Here is a 12,630-nt window from a genome sequence, read left to right as displayed (position 1 = left end):
AAGAACTTCAGGTATCTTTTCCCCTTTTTCCCTATAAAATTTTGCAGGTGGTAGATCGCGTGGGAGAGAGAGGCAGTGCCTCTAAACTTTCCTTTGCATTTTAATTAAGACTGAATACTAGAAATTAAAAAGCTGTTTGCTAAGATTAGCATAATTTTTTTTAAAAAATGATCAAACCAAAATCAAATTGAGTGACTTCTTGTCATGACTGTGAATGAGTAGGTGAGGTCACACCCCTCTGCTGCAGTGGAGTTCAGGGCTCATCCTGTGTGAGACCTCTGAAAACGCTGGAAAATGCATTTTAGCATCTGCTTTAGCTTCTGACTCGTGTATCCTTCAACATCCTCCTTCATACTCCGTATTTGTTGTTTGTAGCCGATGAATCTGGTTTATTAACTCATGTAAATGTGATTTATTTAGCTGAGCAGACTCAGGTTGAGCTGCAGTCTAACAGGGATTAGATGTGGGAACCCTCCTGGTTCTGCCTAAGGGAGGAAGAACTGGGAGCAGGGGGAATTTCTGTGGCACACACTGAAATTAGGAGTGGCCTTGCCCATGGATGTGCCTTTAATCAAAACAAAACCATTACCTTAAAGCTAAAAACATTTGGGTTTGGGAGAAAATTATCACCATCTAGAATTTTGAGCTGACACTTCCTCCGAATATTTTTACAAACAATTTTGTGACAACTTCTGCCTTTTTCAAACTTTTCTTCTTAAATTTTCAGGGGGTTGAGATCAAATCCTAACAAGAATTTTAGTGAATTGCTTCTGATTTTTCAACCTGTCCTTTATATGTTTTTTCCCCTCTCGTATAAAATCTTCAGCATTTCCAGCTCCAACAAAACCAGGCAGAAATTTGGAGGGCTCTGCTGTAAATATGCAAGTTGAATTCCCCTAAGCACAAGCCAGTGTAACTTGGATGCTGCTGTTCCACTCCAGTGATCATCTCATTTGCAGCCCAGGCCACGACTTGGGATGATTTTTTTTAAAGAGCAAAATGACAAATAATTGCAGGTAATGCCATGCAACTTACCATGAAATCAATACAGCAAAATGAGGCAGGAATATTAAAAGCAAGAATGTTTCCCTGTAGCACACAGCAGATATGTTTAAGGAATAAAATCATTTGACTGGATTATAAGACTTTTGGTTTTAAGGATGTTATGCCACAGCTCCAGCTCCATCAGGAGGCATTACATCCTCGTGCTCCATCCCTGTTCTCTCAGGGCTTTCATGCTGGGCTGCTGAATTGGAAAAGACTTGGCCATAATCTCTGAAAACTATAAATACCAGCACAGTGCAGGAGCCAGAGCAGAAGGACACACGGTGAGGTAAAGAAAACCACGTTGGGAATCATGCAGCATGTTCTATTGCAAATGAGCATGTTCCATTTCTTTCAGGATTTGCTTTCCTTACCTTCACAATGACCAAGCCTCTGTTTGGTTTGTGGGGACTTTTGAACCTTGAGCACCCAAATATTAGAGCCAAAATATTTATCACTGAGGATACTGATGCCACTGCCAGCTAGAGCAGAACCTAATCTTTATGTCAGCCAGAGAATAATGTCTGCAACTCCAAAAAACCCTTCCAGTGGAAAGGTCAGGACTGGCAGAGAACTGGTAAAAAATGCCCAAACCCCTGTGCTAAAGCAGGAAAACCACTCTGAGGGGTTCCCAGTGCTGCTGGAGCTTTATTGAAGAGCTGGGCAGAGCTGCAGTGCTCCTACACCCACACAGAAACTCTGGATAGAATCACAAATAATCAGGGGTGGAATTCAGTTTAATTAGATTAAATTAACTGGGAATCTCAGTTTTTGTGGACAGCAGGTGTTGGAGAAAAACAAATGGCTGTTTTTTAACCCATGCACTTTTGCTTTTCATTTGTAGCACATGTTCTGCAGAGTGCAGAGAGGTTTGGGCAGCTCCTGGGTATCTGCTTTATTCTGTTTATTTTCACAAACTTGAGGTAACTTCATGAGTTTGGGCCTGATGTCCCTGGCAGGGACAGCATCAGAGAAACCTGCAAGTGTCCATCAGTGTAAAACTGGCAGCTCTTAGATCCAGCATCAAATCTGCTGTTTGTTGCATTCAGAAGGGAAAAAACAAAATCCCAGTCTGAGCCTTCATATTTGAAAGTAAAGGTTTCTTTAAGTAAAGTCAATTATAAAAATATTATAAAATCCACACTTTCAACTTTGATTCCCCTTCCCCACAAGGTCAAAACACAGAGGGAGAAAATATTGCAATCACCCAGTTCCAGATGGAGTATTTCTTGGATTACTTAAGGATTTCTAAGGGTTTTAAGAGCAAAGAGAAGAGCTCTCTGTCCTCCCACAGCCCCCAGGACAGTTTTGGGGGCAGGGGTCAGGTCCCTGGGGAGAACTTGGTGTAGGGGAAGCTCCAGCAGGTGCCACATTCCTGTCCCCAGGCTGTGATCTCCCAATCCCTCGGGGAGGAGGGAGGCTCAGGCAGAGAGGAAGAGGAGGGAGGTGAGAGGGAATGGCCACGATCCCACTGCAGATGTGGGATGTGAGCTCACCCCTGTTTTCAGAGGCGGGGATGATTCATGGAGCACGAGCAGAGCAGACACGAGTGAACTTTAACAAACTCTGGAGCGAGCTGAGGGATGTGATTTGTGAGCTGTGCTCTCCCTGTGGGCCTCTCCCATCTCTGTGTCATAAATATGCACAAAATGAGACAGAGAATTCTGTCGTGGCCTTAAAATCTCGGATCCTCCTCCCTGTTCATCTTGCCTGTCTGTGCGTGCCTCTCCCTCTTCTCTGGGTAATTTATGGGGTGTTCTCGTTAGGAGCTGAGCTGCAGGAGGGGAGCTGAGAGCTCCTGGGCACTGCACTGACACTATAAAGACTATGGTCCTATAAAAATATGAACTAAGCAATAAAAATTCAGCTTTTCTACATGAAAAAACTCGTTTATATTGTAACGGTGCAGAGCTGGGACAGGCACCCTGCAGTGGAGTCAGCACCTCTCACACCCTGCTCAGGCTCAGGGAACGATGCTCTGCAAAGAAAGGAACAAGAAACTGTTCTGCACTGCCTTGATTGCTGTACAGCTTGAAAATATGCTTAAAACATCCCAAAAGAGTCTGTCCCTGTGTGTTCATTCTAACCTAAGTCAGCACAGAGCCTCATTGACTTCTTCCACTTGTAAATTTAGAGCCTGTAGTCACTTAAAACCCAAATCAAACAAATACTGATCTATTGCTGTTCAGCAGAGCCGGAGTGAAGAACTCTCTAAATGAAAAAAAGGCTCTGAAGTTGTCAAATGAAAACAGAAATTGCACCATAAAGACTTTTTACTTTTTTCCCCCGGAACGAAATAATCAGGAAAATATTATCTCGCTTGAAATATAATTGTCATTTTTAATCCAGCTATGTGAGAGTACACCATCCTTTCAGATGGAGGGCCATTTTGTCAACAGATTGTAAACTGATTTTAAAAAATACCAGAAAGAAACCCTTTGATTTTAAACTGTAGATAAAAGTTAAACCCACAAAGCAGCTGAGAGGGAGCAGAACAATCAATCATTCCCCGACTTCCAAACGCAGCTAATTGCCTCCAGCACCATCTTAGCACCATGGAACAAATCAGAAATCAAAACCTATTTAATGTCAACACTTAGGAACTATTGCAGTGCTTTGCACCAAATTATTAGAAAGCGAGGTTCTTGAATTCAGCAATGGAACTTGCATCAGACTTCAGCCTTGGCAAAGCACCAGGACAGCAAATGCCAGCTTGGGTTCCTCTGAGAACATTCCAGTTCTTGCATTGCTGAGTCCTCAGAGACCTGGGTCACCCTCAGGGGCACCTGGCACCTGAATAAAGGGATTCTGTCCCAGCTGTGCTTTCTGTCCCTGCACATTTCCAGGGATCCAGGGGATGGGCAGGCTAAAGGCTTGAGCTGCAGCCCAATGAATTCTCAGTTGCTTTCTGCTCTTTCCCTCCCATTTCACAGCCATTTCTCCACTTGGCATTGATGATTACTCAGGGAATAAAACCCCAGAGGTGTAAATCTCGTGTGTAAAGCTGTGTGGGGCAGAGGGCAGCAGTTACAATCTGCTTTCCTGTGGTTCCCACTCCATTTCCAGCAGCATGGTGCTGATACCTGCAGCGAGCCAGAGCATTTCATCCAGGGCATCCCAAAGGTGCTCTGCTGCCTGTCCCCTCTCCAAAACACACCTCAGTGACATCAAAAGCCAGGCAAAAGCACAGTGAGACAGCAAAACCTCCTGTGACAGCACTGAAATATGGGCCAGAAGAGAAAATAGAGATTAGCTTCAAGTTTGGGAGGAGTTAGCAAGTTACAGTGAAAAATGGGGTCATGCCCAAGAAAATTCAACTGAAAATCCTCATTCCATGAAACTCTTTTAGTGTCCTCCTAATCTTTCTGTCCTGGAGCACCTTCAGTATCATCCCCTCTGCTCCAGGCCCGTGGCACAGCCCAAAACAGCACAAACACAGAAATTGGAGCTTTCCTCCTCAGGCCTTTCACTGAAGCCCCTGTGAAATGTTTAGAATGTGCCTGACCCCTGGAAGGTCAAAGATGGGAAATCTATGTCACAGGCTTGCCTCAACACCTTCAGCTGTGTGGGTGCTCTTAAGTATTTCTTAAGATAATCAATTAATCAGCATCAGCAATTCATCCCAGTTATTATCTTTTCAGGATGGAACCTTCCACGCATTTTCTGGACACAAAAAAGCAGAATTTTTTTGTCTTTGTGTGTGTGCACCATGCCAGCTTTTGCCCATCTTGGCAGCTTGAGCAGACTGATAATATTGCAGCAATTTTTTAAGTTTTGCACTTCAAATTCTACTTCAAATTCTTTTTTGCTTAAAAATAAAAAGAACAACAACAAAAAAGCGCAAGGATCGTCTGTCATTAATTTTCTCACATTTTTTTTCCAAAATGTGATGGCTCTTCAGCACTCCACTTTTGTTGTATCCCAAGCCTGACTGATGTTTCTGCCAGGTCTGGGGGGTTGGACACGGCCCTTCCCAGGCTCAGCACTCACCTACCAACGGTGTCAGCTCAAACACGGAGACAAGATCATAAAAATTGAATTTAACAGAATGAAACCACTCCAAACTTGCTTCACCATCCCCTGAGTTCAATGAGCATCTTTTGATTGGGTTCAGCAGGTTTCAGGCCATGCCCATGGAGCCTCCTGGATGGGTGCCCGGTGTCTGCAGCACATCAGGACGGGACAGAAAAGCCCTGTCACCCTGAAACTAAAAATATTGTTTGGAACATTGTTTGTTTTCTCTGTTATTTTCCTTTTAATTGTTTAAGATATTGTTTGTTTTCTCTGTTACTTTCCTTTTAATTGTTTAAGATACTGTTTGTTTTCTCTCTCCATTTTTCTTTTTCTTTTTTCTTTTTTAAAGACAAAGAGGGTGAGATGTCACCCTGAGAATCAAGCCTTCTGATATTGTTTTTCAGAGTTCCTAGACACTTTCCCAGGAAAGTAACTATAAACATAGATGTTTATCCATTCCATTAAAGAAATGTCTTTTGATGGATGTTATGACCAGTGTGATTGGGAAGGTGGTAACCTGACTATCCAATCCCTTGTCATTGTTGAGAATCTATAAATACTGAAATGACAGAATAAAGTTCTTTCTTCTTCCTCTATCCCACACTGAGCAGTGTCTGTGAATCATTTTGTGTCCAACAGTAACAAAGCCCTTTGGTTTTTCTGGTGCAGGTTAGTCAGCTGCTGCTGACTTTTTATCTTTTTATTTTTCCACCTCTCATGCCCCTTTGGTGCCTGGAGACTCCCCCTGCCCTGAGAACTCATCCCATGGGATAATAAAGGATTTTGATTATATTGTTATATCCCAGGGTCTGTCTCAGCTCCCCCCTTTCCCCCACGCCGATGCTGTGCTCATTCTGCATTAACACAAGTGCCATCACTCATCTCTGCCACTAATGCAGCAAATGAAGAGTGCATCTCAGAGGAAACAAACACCTCCAGCAGTGCTTGAAGTGCCACTCGTATCGATGCTGCAGGAACAGACCAGCTACACTCATCTGAGATGAGCTAGGTCAAATACCTTGGGCTCAGAGCTCTGCAAAGCCATGAAATATGAATGTGTTTCCCTTGCAGAGCATATTCAAACAGCTAAATTAGGGTTCACTTCACCTCCAGCACCTTCAGGTGTTTGGTGGAATTCCCCTGACGTGCATCCGATGTGCTGAGGTAAATAGATTTGTAAACACAGGATTGTTTGTAGAATAAAGGGAAAAGGGTGTTTTTCACATCCCCTCTTTGCTGTTTGTACATCTTTTACTTCAGCTGGAACAGGAGCTGACCACAGACACAGGGGTTACACCAAGAAGTCAAATTATCCTGGTGATAACCTCGACACAGACCAAGCTCCAGCTGCTTTTGGGGTTTTACTCTCAGACTGAGTCAGTGGGAAAGCCTGACCTCAGTGGGTTTCTGTCTCAGAGCCCTCCAGAGAGACCATTCCCTGCAAGAAAACCCAGCAGATTTAACACAAACAGCCCTCTGGAACTGAACTTAATTATTGCTTTGACAAGCCTGTGCTTCTTCTGTTTCATCACAGACTTAGTGAGAAATTCTGTGCTGTTTCCTTTCTCCTGCAAATATTTAAACACATGTGCTATTTCATTATTACTTTCCTCTATCCTTCTATTTCTTTTCACTTTTCCCTGCACAAGATATATGCCCCAAAGGGATCAAAACAGAACAAGGGTAAATGATAGCTTATTAAAAGAGGAATGGGAAATATTCCTCTGATTACTTCTCCGCTTCTCTGTCCACGGTTATACCCTGCCTTCATGGCTCTTAATGACCAATTTTACCATGAACTGCAAGGCACTTGTATGACATTGTTGACCTAATTTTGATCAATGCTGAGCTGCAGAGGCTCCCAGCCTTACAAGAGAAAAGCCTTTTCCAGTCGATATGGGCTGGGTGTAATGGGTTGAACGTGGGCCAGCCTAAATGGGAATTCTGTCTGCAGGCAAAGCACTGCACTGGAGACTGAATGGACTGGAAGGAACAGAGGGAAGTGAAGCATAATTAAATATGCAGGAGCTATTTTTAAACCTACAGAAATGAAGACAATTAAATGGAAAAGAGCCAGGAGAGATTAAGTCATGTTAGAGCTGGACAAGAGGAGCTGGGGATGAAGGGGATGGACCCAGCTGCCGTGTGTTGGGATTTTGGGGAATGTCAAGAGCTTGCAGCACCACAGACTGGTGCAATCCAAGGAGAGATGGGGTTAGTGAAGATGGTGGCAGCTGCAAATGGACCACACGGCCATGAGGGCTTCAGAAAGAAGAGCTGAGGAATAAAGCATGAATTCCTAGGGAAAAAAAACCCAAAAAAATCACTAGCTGGAGCTGCATTCTGCAGATCTTTGGGGGACTCTGGTGATATGCTGGGTACCCAAGTGCTGAGGCACTGCTGTGGTGCCCACTGGGCAGCACTGGGCAGCACAAGGGTTGTTACCAGCCCATCACTGATGTGGCACTGCCTGAGCTGGCTGAGCATTCAGATGGCAGCAGCAGAGGATTAAACCAGTTGGGACAGTCCAGATGGGTCTGTCAGGCAGGTTGGGTGTGCTCGGGAAGGGAAGGCTGAAGCATCACTCCTGCTCTGTGCCATGATTGTTCCCCGTGACTCAGTCTTTTTGTGCTTTTTAAATTACTTTTTTCCTACTTTTCCATCCATAATTTGATTGTTATTGGTTAAGTCAGTGAGTACAACTTGCAAAAGCGAAGAATTACAGGCTAAAGAACTTCAGTGTTTTATTTTCTGGAGCTCTCGCTTTGTGATACTCATGGAACTAAAGACAGAAAATTAGGAACTGCTATTTAGTTATTTTTTACTCAAATGGGATCTTCATCAATTAAACCTCTTATGGATATTTGGATGAATGATGAAGTTTGCAGAGTTTAGTCCAGATCATGAAAATAGATAAAGGAAGAAAACCTATAAAATCAACTGTCCTAGGGAGGATAAGTAAAAATGGCAAGCACTTAAATTTTCTTTTAATAAACTATTTAGCAATATTTATTTAATGATTGCCCAATTCAGCTGCTGTAACACTCTTTAATAACTCATAAAGCATATTTTACAGCAGCCATGAGATTTAATGTCATCAGTGGAAGGAAAATCTATCTTGACATGAAGCTTCTGAAAGCAATGGGAAAAAATGAAGCTGAGGTCTCCAAATGGGAGAAACTATTTTTTTTTTAATTGAAGCAAATGCTTTCTATCACCTTCTTTGTCTGTGTACTGTAGCCAGACAGCTATTATATGCAATTTGAGTCTGTCAGCTGAAGGGTGTGATGCATATTAGAGTGGGTAAAAGTAGTTGTGAGCAAGTTAAATTTAGCCCTTATTACCTGCATTATGTTAATGCCTCTGGGTGCTAACAGATTGAAAGCCGTGGTGATAGACACTGTACAAGCACAGAGCAAGACAGGAGTCATTCAGGGCATGGGCTGAATCAAAATAGACAAGACAGAAAAAGGGTAGGAGGCTTGGAGATGAAAGCAGAGGAAAATAAAGAACGGCAGAGCCAAGGGAAAAAGAGCTTGGGATTTTTTTTTTTAATTTTTTTTTTTGGCAAAAATATATTTCATCTATAAGTGAACATTTGTCAAAGCCATAAAATGTTTTCAGGAGTGATATTATTCCCTGGTCATGTGAAAGAGAGAGCAGCTAGTGCAGACCCAGGTTGAAATCTTTTCTTCAAGGATTAAAAGATTTGGATCTTTGGTCTCCTCGAGAGTGACCCCATGACCAGGCTGCTGTGGTTCCTCCAGAGATGTTTCCATGAAGACCAAAGAGTGAGGTTTTTCCAGATGTCCCAGGGTTTCATGGCATGGGAAAAGGCTTTTCAAGGCATCTCTCACCAGGAACACCAACATGTTCCCCGAGGGTCTGCCCTCCCCAGGAGCCCCGGGCTGTCCCCAGTCTGTGCAGGCTGACACTTTGTCTTTTCCTCTTGTTCTCATCTTTCCCAGCCAGCAGAACAACTGCTCCCTTTGCAGCTCAGCTTCTGCTCTGGCCTGATGAAGCAAACAGCTGCAGATCTGTGAACTTCTCCGAGTGCATGCACAGGGAATCTGTGTTTGTGAAATGCTGGAACCACAGGTGAAACAGCCCCGTGACAGCTCTGGCCTGAGTTTAACCCATGGGACCAGGAACAGCTTGTAGGAGGGTTTTACACACAGCACCTCAAACCAAACCAAAATTACCTGGTAGCTTACCCAGATCTATGAAGAGCTGAGCTGTGAAGGGCTCCAATGATAACCTGAAGCTGTGATAAGGGAAGGGGGGAAGAGAAAACTGCTACTGGTCTATTGATGATGGTCACACACTGTTTTATTTAACAGCCAGATTCTGGCACAGAACGATTTCACACCACATGTATGTGGTGGATATCAGATTGACAGACAAACTCTATCATATTGTGGCTTTATTTCTTCGGCTCTTCCAAATTTCCACTTTAATGGCCTTTCAGGTGACTGCTGCATGGTGACAGGCAACAAGAGCATCCCCGTGTTTGAGAAGTGGAATGGCTGTCATCACACAATTGTTTGAGGCTTCTCTCCAGCCTTGCATTGCAAGGATGTTAAAAAAATGCTCCCTCAGGAACAGCCTCCTTCCTCAGAGCAGCAGCAAACAAAGTGCTGTCATTTTGGTGAGTTTTGTTTTGAAGCTTCTACAAGAGCTGATGGCACGCCTGAAGGAAGGCAAATATCTCTGAACTGTCTGTGCTTCCCCAGAACTCCTGCATTTCAGAGGAAGAAAAATTGAAACTCCTTTCCCCATCCCCTTTGCAATTGTGTTTGTGCTCCCTGGCTGCCTGCAAGGCTGTCTGATGTCACCACAGGGTAACTGATAAAAACGGATGCATCAGGAACATTTTCCTCTGGCAACTTAATTTTAACGGTGTTTGCAACTTTACTGAGCTTCCAATGGCAGGGAAAGGCAGATGGGTACAAGGCTGGGATCTGTGCCTTGGATCCATCAATAGGAATGCACTTCCCACAGTGCTGGACTACAAGCATGGATTGAAAAGTGATATCACTTAAGTATTAACACTTCAGCTTTGATATTTTGTCACTTTTCTCCACCTTGTCCAACGCTGTTGAAAGGCATCCATAGAAAATCAGCTTCACTGGACTTAGAGCACCCAGCTCTGTCCCTCCCTGTGACAAAGCTGCACCTTGCTTGTCACAGCCCCTTGCTGCCATCCTGCCACTGCACAGAAACGTGGCAGCGAGACAAGCTCACTGCAGCCTGGCCCCAGGAGCACAGAGAGGTGTCAAACCAGGGAGGGTTTTTAATGAGCTCCTTTTCTCTCTCGCTGTCAGGCAGATGGAGGGTTCTGTGCTTTTCTGAACGTGGAGCTGCCCTCGCTGCTGAGGTTGTCCCAGCCCTGAAGAACACAAACTGTCCTCACCCACCCAGCTCCCTCCTGCTGCCAGCCTGGACACCTGGGGACAGCACAGGGACAATGAGGGCAAGACACAATTCCAGTGCCCTGCCCACTCTGCAGGAAATTATCCCCCTCTAATTAATTATCAATAACAAAGAAATAAGTCCTAGTTTGGCCAGTACCTTGCCTTCATTGTCAATTCCCCTTCCTAAGTAGTTTTTTAATTTTCCTGAATTTTTAAGAACTGAATTAACAAAGGTAAAGGGGTCTAATGAAGTGGTTGGATAGGTCCCATGGACACTGAAATGAAAACAATCCCGAAGAGCAAAGCATCCGAAACTGTCTCAGTTTGGAGCTGAATTTCTGCCAGCAACAAACAAGTTACACAGCCAAGGTGAGTACCAGGAACATTTCTTGGCAATTTTCTCTAGCAGGTTATATGGCCACTACTCATACAGAGACTCCATTTAATTTATTTGTCCTCACAACATATTACACTGGGGAGAGTGAAGAAATATTTCCCCATTCATTAGTCAGAGAGGAACTGAGAGACCAGAGCAACACAGAAAATATGCAGCCACTTATTTCCCATTGAAATGGCATTAAGGTCCAACAAGTTACACGCTCGTGTAATTTATTTACCCATATTGCTGTTACCAATAAGACTCAACAAAAACACACCAGGCAAACAAACATAATCTAAACATCTTCTGCAGTAGGAGAGCTCAGCAAAAATAAATCAGAGTAGGTACCAAACACCCTCTTTCATTTGGCCTGTCCCTGACCCTCCATGTTTCTTAGTGACTGATTAATATTTATGCAAACCACCACTTCAATTAGAAACCTAGTGGGATTAATTGGATGGAAAAGTACTTGCAAGGCAACACATAAAAGGAAAAAAAAATAATCAAAGAGAGCTTTTCTCTGTTTTGTCTGCTGGCACCAAAATAAGGCAGGCGGTTACAGGTTGGGTTCAGGGCTGAACCCCTCAAGTGTTTCGAGCTAAAAACCTTTGGGAGGGATTGCAGCCCTGGAGAGGCAGCAGGGGTGCACAGGGGATCCAGGCTGGGTTGAGGCTGAATTCTGGCTCACGTGCTCATTCAAGCAGCCAGGTTTACAGTGAAATGTCCCAGGATCACAGCCAGCACTCAGAGAAATCTCTGCTGCCGTCGTTTCACGCCGCGAGCCCAGGCTGTGTGAGGCTGCAGCAAGCGCAGGGTGCAGCGGTCCCGGGCTCGCAGACCCTCGGCAGTGGGAGCCCTGTGGCCACTCTGGCTTGGCTGTGGCTGTAGTGCCTTTTGGGGCTACCTGAAAACAGAGGGCTGAGAAAATCTAGGGAATAAAAAGCAGTTCTATTTATATTTATTGAAGGGCCTTCAGGTACGTCTCGGGCAGACCAAACCCTCTCAGGGGCTGCACCCAGAAATGGAAGATGGGTCATGGATTTCACACTTCTATGTGAAAAAAGGGGTCCATTTGCACATTGGGGGTTAATCCCACAATTACAGCTTCAGCTAATGAAGGAATTTACCCCCAGTTTGCTGCCCCCAGCTCACTTTTGTTTCCATCTCTCAGGCCTGAGGCAGTGAGGTGTCCCTGACTGCCAGGCCTGGAGAGGAATTGCTGTGTCTGACCCAAATGGGAGAACAGCAGCTCACTCTGCACGTGGAGTTTGGAGTTACACACTAAAGAACTGCAGGATTACAAATATATCAATAAAATAAAAGCTAAAATCCTGAGGCAGCCATCAGCCAGGCACTGTGTGCACAGGCCCAGCCAGGCCCTTCACACCCCAGCTCTGCCTCCTTGCCACCAAACTTCCAAAGGACATGACACAGAGATTGCAGTTAACATTGTGTGTGTGTGTGTTCAGCTGGCTGATTCATGTTTGAAAGAACATCAAAAGGAAAAAGAGAGAGCTTCAAGTGCCTTCAGGATGGATTAAAGCCCTTGCTGCAGACTGCATGCCATGGAATTCCTTCTGCTTCCTGACTACATTGCAATGGGCTCCTGGAACACATCTACAGATCACAAACCTTCCCAAGAGCAGCAAACTCAGCATCACAGACAGGAGACTTCACTGCTTTTCCAAAAAGCAATCATTCACTCTCTCCCAGCTTTGCCTGGTAGTGCTGTTCTCACCCAGAAGGCAGGACCCCACTGCAGGCAGACCTAGGGCAGGA

This window comes from Cyanistes caeruleus, chromosome 18, assembly GCF_971803275.1.
Source record: "Cyanistes caeruleus chromosome 18, bCyaCae1.hap1.1, whole genome shotgun sequence".
Taxonomy (NCBI): domain Eukaryota; kingdom Metazoa; phylum Chordata; class Aves; order Passeriformes; family Paridae; genus Cyanistes; species Cyanistes caeruleus.
The sequence above is the reverse complement of the archived record's forward strand: the minus strand, read 5'-3'. Positions refer to the sequence as shown.